Consider the following 12,428-nt stretch of genomic DNA (forward strand, 5'->3'; position numbering starts at 1 on the left):
GTCTTGGCTACAGCAATTCAAAATTTCAATTTTAGATATACAAGCCTCATCAACTCTTTTCTAAGGAAGATTCTTCTGTTTTTATCTGTAAATTTACTCATACAGGAGTGTTTTGTTTGTCCGTTTGTTTCTTTTTTAATAATTCAATTTGCTTGTCTTTAGAGTTTTTGGTCTTTCTGAGAATTTCCAAATGCATCCATTTTCCCTCATTGTATATTTCTGTTCAATGTTCTGTGGATGAGAAGAGTTATATACTCTATTCCATTAATCAGTAACAGAAATTTTCAGATTGAATCAGATTTAAGAACTCTGCGGAACTTAATTTGCCAACTCATTAACACTTTAACTGAATATAAGTAGCTCGTGGATTTCTTTATTTAATTATTGAATGACAATAGTGTAGCAAACATTGACAGTGAAGATCCCTGACTCTTGTTATGGCAATGATTTTTCAAGAAGCAACATAAATATATATTCATATATACACAGACATATATTACACATATATATGTACATACATGCCCATTAAAATTATAAAATATATATGTGGACAGATTCTACAGAAGTGCCTGCATTATTGCTTGAAGAATATGAATCTTTAGGCTTTTTAATAACTTCAGGCTTGCAGTAACTTCAGTTGAATCAAAAAAGGGACAGTTTTCATTTCTTTATAGTACACATTCTAAAATATATGATTGATTTTCATCAACTCTATGAAACAGATATAACAGTGTGTCTAAGTAGAAGCAAAGATGTTAAGGCTTACTTGGTGAGAGCATTTCGCTTTAAGCTTTTAATCCTATAGTCAGCAGTATAGTAGTGCCGTAACCAAACACAGTGAGTTTTGCTCAAAGATGTATCACAGTGATCTCTTATACAGATCCCACTTTTGCTCATGTTATTTCTAGTAAAGTAATAATAGAGAACAATACTGCAATGTTTATGCTAAATTCTATTATCTATCTGCACCATTTTATTTTGTCCTAAAATAAGCTTATGAAGTAGGTATTGTGCCAGTCAATTCACCGATGAAGTTCCTGAATCTAGACAGGTTAACTGATTTTGTCTAAAATCTCATAGCTAGCGAGTGGTATTTAAGATCTTTTTTACTCCAAAGACAAATCTTTTAAACATCATACCTTTGTATATGTAAACATTCTCCAAGGGTTTTGTTTAAGATTAACCCCCCCACACACTTCCCCATCCATTTAATTATTATTTGAATTATGGGCTGTCTGATTCTAGAAAACATTGTTAAGTTCTTGTATGTTTGATGTTTAATCATCCATTCAATCAGTGAACTGAGTAACAGATCAGGATAATAGTAATGCCAATAATAATAAATATTAATAATTACAATAACAATGATTTATGTTTGCTTGTTAACTCCTATTCTTTACCATACCTTGAGTCGGGTTCTTTCTTGCCTCCAGCATGATTCCAAGTGTCAAGACCTATTGCATCTGAGTCCTACAAAGAACCACTAGAAAGATTAAAGTTTGGTTATCTAAAAAGAAAGGTTAAGAACTAATTTTTAATATCCTTGAAGAATTAAATACATCTCAACAGTAGCTTTATATTCCAGAGTTAACCCTAAATTGTTTGGAGGTGGAGCTATGATGTGACAGGCTGGTGTTTGCTGGGATAATCTGGGTAATTTATCAGCAAGAGTTGACCAGCATAGCATACTCTGCTTCTGGGGTTTGTTTATCAATGCCATCTGTCTATGCATTTATTTTTACATTATATTGATGACTGATTTTGATCAGGAACTGAATTAGGTGCTGGACATATATTATTCCTTAGTGGGACCATGCTTTTCTCTGACTTTGCCATATTAAGCTTTTAAACAGTAACTACCCACAGTTTCCGTGTATTGCTGTGTTCTGAAAAATGTATTTGAAGATTTTGATTTGGTTGTTAGAGTCTCGCTGAGTTTGGCCGGATCATTAACTGTATAGAAAGGCCAGTTCTTAAATTAACATACAGCTAGTTTTCTTATTGGGATCCTGGCATCTAAAGATTATGAACTAAAATATTATAATGCCAGTCAAGAGTTTAGCAGTCACTCCTAAGACAAATGTGCTTCTCCTTAAAATCTAGAATGATTCACAATGGTTCATTATGTTAACTCTGGAGATTCTTTTCCCTTGCTACTTCATTATTATTTTAAAAAAAAAAAAATTAGGATAGACAATAGCCAGACTTCCATATATACTTTTAAGAAGATATGACTATCTTGACTTTTTATTTTATTTTAGCCAAACTGGTTCATGTAAAGTTAATCAATTGGTTTTGTGCCAAAACTTTGAAAGAGAACATTGCTAATCATAATCCTCCCAATTTGATTTTTTTTTTTTTAATTTGGTACCTAGGTTTATTGTTTCATTTCTTTTTCTCACTACTCGTTTTTTTTTTTATTATAATCTAGGTATGTGTTTCTTTCTTAATTCCTCTTTATGAAAATAGCTGTTGTTGATTGTAATTGTACACATCAATCTTTTGAAATTAGATGGAACTCACTGCGAGTAGTCCAAGAAGCCAATTTCCTCAATAAACAGAGCTGCTTTCTCCACTACTAATTTTCCCAAAAAGTTTATTAGAACTTTCTTCTTTAAATGACAACCATCCAAATACACAAAACATCCTGTTTTTCAGGTATTTGGACATGCTCAGACATGTATTTTTCTCAACTTAGAAAATATCTTGGAATCTCTGATAAATAAGTTATTGATTAGAGATTACCAAAGTGTGCATTTTTCATTAGTTAATTTTCAGAAACATATTCAGTATGTTACCAATGTAATCGATTTATTTTTAATATTTGGAAACCTTGAAGGTTAAAGAACTATGACTTTTTTTTATAAAGGGAAATAAAAGTGTGCATGTATCTATCCACATGACTACATTTTGAAAAATCTTCTATTGAAATAATTGAAGATATAAGGACATACTTATTTGAAATAATGTTTTATGTGATATATTTTCTTCTTAATATTTTTAAAACGTATTACATCATAGAAATATTGTTTGAAGTATAGTCCCTAGGATCAGATTGTCAAGTTTGGAAACTAGTATCTACCACTTAGAAACTGTGTCAGATTGGACAAGATATATACTTCTCTAGGCTTTTGTTTTTTTGTCTTGAATAATTGTGATTAAATGAGATAACTTATATAAATGTGTATTAGTGTGACAAGTGGTATCTCTGCTTTATTCTACATATATTTAAGCATTTACCATCACATCTTATATAATTTGGGTTCTTCTTTTGAAATGAATATCTGGCCCTCAGAGAGTGTATAGTCTAGTGGTCAAGTATCTCTATATTTACAACTCAAGCCAAGGTATGGAGTTAATGGGTTATGGTTGCTAAATGTGGTGGTATAAGCAAACATAAGAGAAAAGGCACTGAAGAATCTTTGGCTCTGTAGCTATTACTTCTGAAAACTACAATGTAAAATCCGTGGGTCAACTCACGAGGTTAGTGATAGGGTTCAGACTAAAAATAAAGACTCTGATTAGAATGTAGCTTTTCCTTCCCCTTCCACTGCTCTCAATTTGGCTTCCCAGCTCATCTGACTTGTTCACAAGTTCCTCCATATGAGAAAAGTCCTTGATGCTGATTGTGAATCACGTGGGCTGCTGCTACCCTTGTGTGATTTTCGTTTTTGGCACTTCTAGCTGGGGGCCGCTCTAGCAGGATGCAGCTTCATCACGTGGAGCTGCCTCTTTTAAAAAGTGTGATGTACATCACCTACAGGCAGGTATCTCAGCTGGTTCAGTGAAAAGGCAAAGCAGTTTCATTTCCCAGTCTGAGACCTCAGCTCCACAGACAGCCCTACAAGCTCCCCTTTTAATGCTACAAAATAACTTCCCAAGCACCATATGGTTCTGGTAAGTCTGGGGTGATTGGGAGGTTTCCTGTTCAAGGGCAGCAACCTAGCAAGAAGATTTGACCTTGCTTGGAGAGCTTTCATGACAGAAAGAAGGGAATAGTGGTGATTCCAGAGTACCTAGTTACTACGTGAAGGAAGTCTGATACCTGTCTGTTTTTATGGGTAATGAGAAATAGCCCAATACTTTCAGGACAAAATCCTGTTCCATTACCTAGGTAACTTGTGGTGGTTGTTTTGTTTTCGTGTAAAGTGGCATGGATTTAGGGGAGCACACTGATGAAGAAGTAGGTTGACTGCCCAAACTGGGGTCAGAGAATGGGGTATTATTTTCAAGAGTTAATGTCAGTGAAACTGGGTGGATATTTCATAATCAGTCATTTGAAGCATTCTTAGAAAAAGATAGCATCAATTATATAAAATTCCCTGAAGCATCAAAATATTTTGCATGCTTGAAATCCTGCAGATGGTACTCACAAGTAAAAATACATTGTTATTTATTTGCAAAATATCAGAGAGCACATTAGTAATTTGTCGTGGATGGCATATGTGTCTCATTGCAGTGAAAACGACAAAGTAATCACTTTTTGGGTATAGAGTCAAATGCAGTTTGGTTGTTTCATTTATTTTTACTCATGCATGGGGACAGAGAAAAATAGGGCTTGATTTTAACTACTCTGAATGGACATTTAGTACTGCATTTAGATTTTGTTCTTTCTATTTAAGAGCCAAGTTAAAGGTAACTTTTGGGAGCAATTTAATAGTATTTTAAAACCAAAACTCTTTAGAATAATCTGATTACTTGAATATCTGATTTTTTTTTTTCTGGCATACTAGAGGAATTTTGTATTTTATGGCATGATATTCTCTCTGCTAGTTTCACACATCACAGCACTGTGACTCCATCAGTTTTACCCAAGATAAAAGCTTTATCATAATCTTCCACTCTCCTTAATTCTCTTGTGGATATAAAACATGGCTGCCTTCAAAGATGATTTTGGCAGTTTTTAGTCAATCAGAAGGAAATCCTCGTCCCTCCCATTCTCAATATTCCATTTCTACTCTTCAGTGTCAGCACTAAGACCTTCCAGTTTCTTCCTTTCTTTTTATCTCTGTTTTATTTGGTGTTTGCCAGAGTAACGATCTAGGTGGCTTGTTTAAAAATCAGTTTCCAAGTTTTATCTTTAAATTGCAAAATCAGAACCCCTTGACATGGAGTCCAGGAATCTATAAATTCCCCTGATAACTGTTATGAACATTATGTTTTAAGACCTATATATCCTACATGTTCAAATAATTTTGCTCCGATGAGCCAGATTACCTGAAGGGAATTTATTTTATGCAAACATTATTGACACATTAGCAAAAATTGTTTAGTGTAGTTTCAAGGGCTTAATTTCTGTAAAGATGAAGTTCGAAGACAAAATAACTGCATTTTCTATAATAACATTTTACTAACGTTGCTTGACCTTTTATCTAGAATCTGATTTTTCACCTTAAAATTTGGATCAACTTTGTGAAAACTTAGAGCACTGGAGAAGACATTGAGAACAATTTTGATTGTAAATACTTCTGGTACCAGGGCTGTGAAATATCCCTCTTTGCAGTGCATTATGCACAGGTATAAAGATCAGTAACCTGGGGATGATTTTGGTGAGAACAAACTGTGTTTAAGTTGAGAAATTCATAGTATTATATTTTTAACAATAAGATGATTTTCAAATAGCAAATATTAAAAATAGAAAGTTAACGTTTATGCCTAGCTATGCAATTTTTATAATACTGAAAATTAGTCTTCCTCAGGACACAAGTAGATGAATTTCCTGCTAGCCTTTTTTCCTCCTGGTTGTTGGTGCTGATGAGCATCAGACTGTAGCTTCTGCCTCACCCTCCCTTGCTTTGCCTTGCCTCGTCCTAAATTTTGAGATGATCTACCCCCACATAGGTAGAGCTGAAAGTAGTTCTACAGCTGACAGCCTGATTACTTATTTAATTGCAGCCTCCACTATCCATTACCAGGTTTTCATAGCCAGCCCACTTCATAGGATTGGTTTTATGACTTGCCTTGTCTTTGCTTAGGATTGTAGATTTTCTTTAGTGTAATTGACTTCATGTCCTCTTGCTGAGGACTTTCTACCAAGCATTTATAGATTCTGTCTTTTTACCTCAAGTTTATTACGTGGTCCTAATTCAATTCAACATGTTATAGAAAACAGAGCATAACTTTGAATACCACCACTGAAGGATGCCACTAGTTGGAGCTTTTGGCCATATTAGAAATCTTTAGATATTGAAAACAGCTCCTATTTACCTTATATTTACCCTCTCACATCACACCCACTCATAACATTCTGTAATTTGTCCTGAGGGGCATACTCTTTAGATCAAAAAGTCTGTCTCATTCTCCACTGTTCTTGCCTCCACATTTGACATAGGTCCACCAATGAATTTTCTTGTGAACAAGATCATTCAAGTAATAGCAATTAAGAGTTTATGACTTTGTAATATATCTCTTGCTTTCTTTTTGAAAATACTGGAATATGGTAAATAGAAACACCATTTATAGCTATAAGTGAGAGAAGACAATGTTTTAATGGTTTATTAAAAACTATACTTAAAGTTAATAACATGTAACCATATTAAAGTAGATTATTCCAGCTATAAAATATACCTGAATTATAGACATTCTATGTTAACAAGTCTGATTCCATTTCTTTTATTTTTTTAACTTGTAAATTAAAATCTTTTAAATTATGAAACTTTTTTTTTTTAATCTGGAATATTGCGGATACTTACCTCAAAAACAGATGTTTGGATTTTCCACCAGGAACTTATATTATGAATGAATTCTAGTTACTGAGATTTCTTTGTTATGTATATAACATTTAAAATTAAAAGCTAAATATTAGATAAAACTATCAGCACAACATAACTATCAATTCTAGTAATATGTAGTAGTTATGAGGGATTAATTTTGTTCATTCTCAGCTCTTCCAATTACCATGCTGTATCAATTCCTTTTATTTTTTATTTATTGTATAAATACTTGTTAAGAATTTGATATTTTTTAGGTACTTGGCTAGTTGTCTTAATAACTATTAGGACTATAAAGATAGAACTGTATGGCCTCCCATTAAGAACATAGATTCTGATGGGCAAAATTCAAAATCTTTAAAGGATCGAAGGAACGTGCTTAAAATGAAGCATATAGCATTAGAATGCTCATATTTAAAGACACCTAAACAGGTTTCTGTTTCTAATTAAGACCATGAAATACAGTAAAGCTCTTCCCCACTTGGCTCTTAAACCTTCTCTCTGAATATAATTGTCATGATCTAACAATGAGGTCACTGGCCAAAATCTTAACTAAATTTCATCAATCAATACCCATCAAACATTAGCCACAATTTGCCTATATCTTTATATATGTTTCTCTTATTTTAATGCTATTAGTGTTTATTTTTATTTTCACTGCTTTTTTATATAATAATTTGTAAAGCAAACATATACAGGTGTATATATATATTCAAAGATTAATAACTACTTGTGTATTGCTGTTACTTTATAGGGTTATCTGTATGTAAGAAATATTCTGTCAAAATATACAGGAAACAAGGCAATTATCATTTACTAAGTACTCATTTTCCAAACTTGGAACACAGGCATAATACAGAACCATATAAGATATTATAGTCCTTATTTTAATATTTTTAAATATAAGTAAACCAAGACACAGAGAGGGTAAATACCTTTGCCAAGGTCATTCACCTTCTTTAGCAATGGAGAAAAGGCCTAATTTGAGGAAACAGATATAAAGTGTACTTAGAATTTATGATAAAAAAAAGTGATACACTGGCACCTTTCTGTGTTAGCTGAGAAAATTTCAAGGTGTAACAACTCTTAATAAACTCTGAAACCATGTCCCTAAATGATATTAAGATTCTCTTTTTGCCTACCAACAACTTTGACCTGAATTCTTATCTTTTTTTTTTTTTTTTCCTTAAGAGAATGGTAAAGATTTTCTGTAAATTACCAGAGGGAGGAAATATAGGCTTTGCAATCCATAAGGTTTCTATTGCAACAAATTTTACTCTTCCATTATAGTGCAAAAGCATTCACAGACAATATGCAAGAATGGCTGTGTTCTAATAAAATTTTATTTTAAAAAAACAAGTGTTAGACAACATTTGGCCCACTAGCCGAAGTTTGCTAACCCCTGCTTGACAGTTTAGACTAGTGATCTCTTAAAAACTTTGATCACATACACTATGATTTAAAGTTTCATGTGCATTACTCTTATATATTGTTTTTTTTTATTTATAGGATTTCACAAATACTATTGTTCCAATATATATTGTTCTAATGTATTTTATTTGTGTGTATATACATTTTTTAATAGTTGGTTAGCTTTTAGTTGGTATGCTACATAAAAAGAGAGTTTCCTTCACAATAGGAAGACAGATTACAACAATCATACTGCTTTTAGAATTAATACTAATGCCTGGTCTTTTTTTTGTTCCTAAATCTTCCTTTCTCCCTTCCTTCCTCCCTCTCTCTCTGCTTCTCTTTCTTTGTTTAAACCCTCTTGAGTTATCAGCCTTAGTTAATAGCTTTTAATCTTAACATGGATTTAATTTCACTTTTCACTTAGGATAAAATAAAATGAAATGGATAATCCTTCAGTATTTCTACAGAGCACCCTACTAGATTTTTGCTTCTTTGTTTCTGTGCAAAGTGTTTCACTTCACCAGATTTTAGACTTTAAGTTTTTGTGTTGAGTTATTGCTATTTAAAATTACTCCAAGCAAGCAATCATAGGTGTATTGGTTCAAAAGAAATACAGATAATATAAAATCCTTCTAACAAAAAAAATTAAGCATAAATTCTCTCAATATTCTACTTTATTTTAGTTTATGATTTAAAATATACATGAGTGTGTATATATACATGTATGTGTCTAAAAATATCTTACCTTAGCTATTTTAAAGAAAAAATTAGCAAAATATTTTCTAATATTAAAAATTTAGTCTTTCATAAGCATATTCAATATTCATCTCAATTCTTTATCCAAGCAAATATAAAAATGAAATGTTTTTAACATGAATACTTACATGTATTTCCCAACATATTTAAGAAACTAACAAATGTTAAAAGAAAAGTGTAACATATCTGCCTTCGAATTTTACAAACATAGTTTCTAAATATTTATGTTAGCAGTTAACCTCAGGTACATGTATGTCCTTTGCAAATGTGTATTGAGTATTTATGTGTAGATCTGAGAAGCTGTGAGATATATCAGATAGAGAAAAGACTCAGTTAAGCCTCGTGAAATTAGATTCCATTCTTGCTTCCTTCCGCTAAAATTCTATGTGACCTTAGGTAAATATTTACTGTCTCCCAGGCCCAGCTTTTTCATTTATGCATAGGTTTGGGAGCATGAAACAAATGCTTCCTAGGGGCCATTCCATCACCGAGTTCATAATCTAACATATTCTAATAATAGTATTATATAAAAATAATATAAGCTAAAATTTATCGAGCACCTATTTTGTGCCAGGAACTGGGATACATACTCTCCGTAGATTAATTTATTCACTACATATCTCAAGTCATAGAGTTATATAATTATTTTGCTAATTTTAACATCAGGAACTGAAGGTACAGCTATTTTTTAAAAAGCCATTAGCTAGTTACATAGTAAAGTTATACAGCTAGTAAGAGAGAAAAACTAATAATAAACCCCAGGATTCAGTGATTCATAAGTCTACTGTGCTTCAACACTTCTCAGAACATTCAAAGCATGTACGTACACATTATGCTGTGTAATCATTTCTTTTAGCTCCACTGCTGCCATTCTTTCCTACCTCTCAGTACGATGACTGAAATGCAAAATCATTTGGATGTCTTCACTAGTAAATATTAGGCAATCCTTTAAAATATGTTTAGCTCAAACATAACAAGAAAAACAAATAAACAAAAATCCAAATAGACAAAATAATTTCCAGTGTACTGAGATACCATCTCTAAATTTGTTGTACCTTGAACTTCCCTCACCAAAACTTCCTGCCCAAGGGTAGCATTTGGATCTAGCTATAAGGTCCTTAATTCACCATGTCTCTTAACTTATTGTCCTTCTCTACCAGAGAACAGTATAGTTCCCAGGCCCTGCTAAATTTAAATGTATCTCTTTTTATTTCTCATAAAACCAAATTGGAAGGAATGTAAGTTAAAAATATATTATCTTCCACTATATTTTCCCTCATCTCTCTTTTCAATTTATGTTATTTTTTTTTCTAATACTCATAGTCTCATATTTTTATTTTTTTGGCTCCCTATTCCAATGAAATGAACTAATTTATAATGCGGAAATAAATATAGGCACACAATTATCAGGTGAGTCATATTTACATATATACTTCTTTGTTATTTTATGTTCTCTTAGAAAGTTAAATGTGTGCATTGAAGAATAAAGTTCTGACAACTAGGAAAAAAACAAAACCTATTTTTTAAGTTTGACATATTTTGTGGGATTTTTTTTCTGAATATAAAAGTAATACACTGGAAAAGTACAAAAATACAGAAAATTAAAAATAAAAATTAATGAAGCTCAACAAAATTCTATAACCTTAAATAAATCACTATTAGTATTTGGATGTATAGCTTCTCACAATTTTCTAGAATATATAAAATATTCTCCTTATGTTACTATATTTGTGTATGTTTAAAGTTGCTTATCTATGTATCTATATCTGTTTATATCTATCATATCTAGATAGATAGATAGATAGATAGATAGATAGATAGATAGATAGATACAAATTAGATTTATTGATAGCCAGCAACAGAAAGAAGGATACATAAAATGTTGGGGATCCAGTCTTCTAAAAAAAGATAGTAATGACAGGGAACAGAGAATACATCCAAAGCTGCAGCAGGATGCCCCATGTTAATGACAATGGACCCTTCACATTTTTACATCTGCCTTGACTAATTTTCCTATGAAACTGGTTCTTTGATTAACACTAACAATCACCTAAACCTAAGACTGCCTGTATCTTCAACCATACAGCCCCTTTGCCTTTTACATGGGACCTTCGACCTATTTCCCATTAGGAGTTACACAATAGGCGATTCTTCCAAGAGGAAAAGAGAACTCTGTATTCTAGTATTCTGGCCATACAACAGCTACATCTACTGTTCTTAACACTTCTCAGTTAGATAGTGTAAATATCTCTTGTTAAGACATTCTCCCAAAAAACAAATGCTCAAATTTTCAAACATTTACCCAGTATCAATAGTATCTCGGAATGGTATCTAGTTTTATTTATTTGTTTGTTTGTTTGTTTATTGTCATCTGTTGTGATCCATTTCATTATCTTGCAAACTGTGGGCTACATTGAAAAGCCAACCCCCACCCACACACTTAATATACAAAAAATGAGATAAACAGGAAAGAAAGTAAAAGAAAACAAGTTAGTATTTAGTTTTATATACATAATAGATTTAGGGAAAAGAATAATGGTAGAGCTACTATAGACCTCATTTGTTCAACTGGTTATGAGGATATATTTAGTGCTTATTGTTTACTCCTACTAGCCATTTATGATTTCTTTGTCTTCAGCTAATATTACACATGGTTAGTGCTTTTTAGGAACTGGTGTGGCCCAAATATTTAATCCTGAAAAAGGTTTCACAATCATCATAGTTTTTCATATTATTATTATTATTATTATTATTATTATGTCTAGATATGATTACTTTATATTTTATTTAACCATTACTTATATGGTACTCACTATGTATCAGTTACTGCTCCAGGTGCCTTACATATATTAAGTCATTTACTCATAAAAACCATGAGGCATAGATAAAATTTTCCCTTTTATTTTATAGTTGAAGAAATTAAACTTACACAAAGTTTACATGACTTTCCCAAATTTATACAGCTACTAAATTACTGGAACCAGAATGTTATTGGAACCAGCAGTCTATACTGAGTGCAAGAACATCCCATATAATAACCTGGGTTTTATCTATATTATACTCTCTTCCCTTAAAGGGTACCATTGTTACTTCCCTTTGATAAGTTAAATCATCTCCACAAACTCAGCAGGCCCAACACGTATTAAATAATGAAGGTGACCAATGTACACTAAGAATATCATCTTGTCTACCTGATTATTAAGCATTTTCTTCATTCTGTAAGCTTTCAGATTATCCTTAAAATTAGCATTCAGGTGGAACACATACATCCTCATATTCTGGGACTACTCCAGGAGATCCTTTCATGTCTGTCTTACCAAAACTGCCTTGTTATTAACCCTTGACTCTTATTTTTTCCATTTCCCCAAACATCCGTCCATTTGTCTATGATTAGTGTAGATTTTTACTTCAGGCCATCACCCTTTCCAGAAAGATGGGGAGAGAAAGATACACTGCTGAAAGTTCTTTACACTAGAAGCGTTAGCCTCCTGCATAATCTGTCAAGTATAATTGAGAAGGGAATTCAATTATGTGGCTGATTTCTAGCTA

The sequence above is a fragment of the Pteropus alecto genome, unplaced genomic scaffold (genome assembly GCF_000325575.1).
Source record: "Pteropus alecto unplaced genomic scaffold, ASM32557v1 scaffold95, whole genome shotgun sequence".
Taxonomy (NCBI): Eukaryota; Metazoa; Chordata; class Mammalia; order Chiroptera; family Pteropodidae; genus Pteropus; species Pteropus alecto.